This window comes from Hipposideros armiger, unplaced genomic scaffold (genome assembly GCF_001890085.2).
Source record: "Hipposideros armiger isolate ML-2016 unplaced genomic scaffold, ASM189008v1 scaffold_227, whole genome shotgun sequence".
Taxonomy (NCBI): domain Eukaryota; kingdom Metazoa; phylum Chordata; class Mammalia; order Chiroptera; family Hipposideridae; genus Hipposideros; species Hipposideros armiger.
In genome coordinates, this window is record NW_017731577.1 from 1,668,051 (window position 1) to 1,672,336 (window position 4,286).

Below are 4,286 nucleotides of genomic sequence, written 5' to 3' on the forward strand. Positions count from 1 at the left end.
CCGGCCATTGGACGGGCGCTCATGGCGGCTCACGGCAGCTTACAAAAGTGCATGCCAGCTGCCGGGCAGCCCCACTGCAGCCTATGCCGTCGCCGGCGACTCAGGGCAGCCCAGCTCCAGGCCGAGCTGTTGTTCACCATCTTAGCTGTAGAGGGCGCAGCATCACTGGCCCTCAGGTGGGATCCAAACCCGAGCCCTGCTTCTCAGAGCTGGCGTTCCAAGCCAACTCTTAACCAATGCGCCACTCGGCCGGCCCCAGAAGTATTTTATAAAGTCTGGTCCATGGACCACCTGCTTCAGAATTAACTGTTACAAATGTAGATGCCGCCACCCAACTGCAGGTGTAGTTAATCAGAATCTTCAGGGATAGAGATCAAGGTGTTGCCATTTTCACAGTTTCAAATCATTATTCTGCATGCTCTGGTGTTTCAATACAACCAGGAGGTGGGGCTGTTGTCCTCTTCCCTATACCTTTTTTTGCATGTCAAATTCTTTCGATCCTCTTGCCTACCACACTTTAACCTTAGGCCTCTGTGAAAACGTCAGAACTGAGGGTCAGTGAGTAGGCAAGAGTTTGAGATTGGAAAGAGGTCTCAGTCTGCCTCTTCATGGGTTGTTTGTGAGATCATTTGCTCCACCTGGACCATGCTCATGTTACACTTGTTCCTCTACTTCTCACGTTCACGGTGGCAAAGCAGTAGGCTTCAGAGACTACAGGCAAGTGGAACACTGAAAATGGAACTGAAACATACAAACTACATCCACTGAACATTTGGAAAACAAATTGAGGTGCTTTTGAAAGGAAAATATCCATTGTAGAGGTTGAGAAATAAACATTCCATGTACTGTGGGTAATAGATCAGCTATAGCTACACTGGTCAGTCTCGTCCTGTGTTTTTGCAGGAAAGAGCATCATCAGGATGTCTAAGTATTGTACATATGGATGGAAAAAACCTTGTATGAATATGATACTTGGCTCACCCAGGGTTCAAAGTCCCAACCACCACCTATTCTCTCCTATTAAATAAAGCTTACTTAATTTTGTCTTGTTACACTCCAATTTAGAAACATTATTTTCTTGGCCTTTATGTTGTTTAGTTTCTTGTAGAATATACAGGACTAGCATGCAATAATAGATTGTTTCCTTACTGCCGATGCCTTGGACAACCAAAAAAAATACTGGCAATAGTGAAAAGAAACCGATTCTTTCTTTTTTCTTTCCATTTATCACAATTCTGTCATTTTAGTTATTGGTGTTTGAGGAAGTTCACATATGTGTTTTTTTTTAAAATCAAGATACTGTCATTTTTACCAAATTTTAAAGCTCAGAAGTCATCCCTATTTATAACTTGGCATCGCCATTGAAACCTCAATTATTATAATGGAGGTGAAGGAAAGCATGAATTAGTTCAATATCTAAGTTAAAGAATATTTATGAAAATCTGATTTATTTTTCTTGAGTTTCTAAAGCAACCTAATAGCTAGCTGAGAAGACCTGTTTTATAAGTAAGCCCTGTAATTAGTATGTAAAGTGTATGCAATAGTATTGCTAAAAGTTCTTTAAAAATAGTTACGATTTCTGAAACAGGCTAAACATCTGTCCTACAATTTTGTTTGTTCTACCAATTTGCTTAGCAAACTATTTATACAACCAAGAATGAACCGGTTCAGCTCTGATTGCAATCTATCATCATTTTTCAATTAGGTCCACATACATGAGATTTTACTCTCCCTATTACTACCATTTTCTAAATATGCAAATGAATATGGAATGGTACTTAGTTGCTACTCAAAATATAACCAAGAGGATGAAAGTTGTTTTATTATCGATACTGATGTCTCAACTGATTCAATTTTAAAAGGAAAGAAAAAAAACAACAGAACAATTATAGGAATTCAGTAAGCCTAAAAAACACCATCATTTTGTACATTGCCTGTTCAAGTTAATATTAAATTTCAGAGTCTGGAAAGCAACCTTAATTACACAAGCTGTAAAATATATTTGAAATAAAGTCTTTTGTTTATAAAAATCACTGTTGTGATAACTTTTTAATACATTCAGGTGATCCTGGTAGAAAATTGGAGAAACCATAGAACATATTTAGATAATTACTTACACCGACAGCTGACTTTATTCAACCTGCTCCAACATTGACCCTCAGTAAGCATTCGTTTTGCCTTATATTCCAAATGTACAATTGACTAGAGTACAAGTTACAAATTGTGGTGGCATGAACTTAAGTTTGATTCAGGAATACAATCATTACTAGGCCTCAACTAATTACCAAAGTGTCCTTTTTATTTTAAAATGATCCTTCAAGCAACATTGTCTTCTGCACTGACAGAATTACCAATCTGCTTGCTTATGGGCAGAGCTTATTTGACATCTGGGAAATAAAGTGAAATTGCCAGTGGTAGATAGCATTTGGGCACAAACTGCTAACTACAGGTATTGAAGAAAAAATTTTAGGTTGTCCTCATTAACAAGTTATCAATTTCCCCCTAAACCACTGAGTCCACAGATATTATAGCCTATTATGTCACCTATATCTTAGACCCTTGCTTATAAAACCCTCTAGTGGAGATTTATCTTTGTCTCTTACTGTTAAAGTGAAAACTTTAAAAGGTCACTTAATTTTTCAGATACCTCAGGAGTTCCAAAGTTTATATTGGCAAACTTTAAGAAAGTTTTGTAAATGTTACTTTTCATGTAAATTTTAAACAGAAAAAGCCTGAGCTTGTAGCATGGAAAGATATTTGGACTTAATTATAAATAAAAAATACAAGTCAGAGAAAATAAAGTAAGCAAAGAATCTTAGGAGGTTGTGTAGTTTGTCTTGTCTTAATGATTCAATATTTGGCAAAGACCATAATAAGTGAATGGTCCTCTGCCCATAAAAAACCTAGCCGTTGTAAAAGTTGATGAGTCTCTGGTTCCCTAATTCATCATATCTTCTTTACATAAATTCATAGATGATTTTACCCATTTTCAAAATTTGGTGTGGGTTACTCTAAATACACAAGTGTATTAATGCCAGCACAATTAATACATAGCAAATACAGAGACAAAACAGAACAAAGAAGAAATTAAAAGGGATATACACATGCACAGACATACATACAGACAAATGAATATGTGTGATTCCTTTTTGTTTTTTACCTTTATTTCTCTTTACCACTTGTCTCTTTTCAAAAGAGAAGTGTGTGTGTGTGTGTGTATACACTAAGAAGGACAATTTAGTCACTAGAAAAACAGCTCTTATTTTCATAACAGTCAGGGCAAAGAAGAACCTACATGGATTTGAGAATTCTCATTGCTTAATTGAAGGAAGCATGCAAGTCTGACATGAGAAATAGACCTTCATTGCTCTAAATTCTCAAGTAGATTCCCCCACTTAAGGGATAGGAAACAATGCAAAGAGCCACTTTTTTTGTAAACAGATTTGCAAAAGCTGTAGGTTTGTTCCATACATGGTTACTCTATCAGTCCTTGAGCAGAATTTTGTAAAGACAATTTGTAGGGGTCAGAGACAGAGATAGTATACATATAAATAGATAACTGGATATATGGATTAGACAAGAACTTATAAGGATAAAGCTGGAAAAATTGTGATTATGATGAGTATTTATCATGTCCCATAGACTAGCTTTTTCAACTATCAGATGTCTTAAATTGGCTTTTAATTATACTATGTTCAGTATTATGATAGGTCTATTCAAGGTATAAAACATTTCTTGTCTCAATATTTCTAATTTCCAAGGAAATAAGACTGACACATATTAAGTAATAAAACTATAATTAATGAACCAGAAATTGTAAGTGACACAAGATGTCAAATGAGAACAAGAATTATGTTGCTCTTTACTGAGACTTCAGCTTCTAAATAAATATAGTAGGTGGTGAATGGCCAACCTCCCACTGAAACAACTGGGAAAAGCCGGAAAATTATAAAATTATGTTTTAAAGGCATTAGAAAATGATGGAAAAAATGAGTACTAGATGAACCACAGTTACAGAAATGCAAGAATCCATCCAAAATGAAGGTCATGATTATTAGCCGTTTCTTTAATGAAGACATTAGAAAATTCTGGGTGTTGCTATAAAAAACTTGGCAACTTCTGAGAGGCCAGCAAAGCAGTTGTGTGGGTCTGAAGTGACAAAATTGGAAACTTAAGGGACCTCAAATGTAAGACTGGTTTACTAATGGTGTGTTTACTGAGTTCTGGGCCTGTGTGTGATGCTGGAGATTTGTGGTGAAAGTTTCTAAAAGAAAAAATTAAATCTT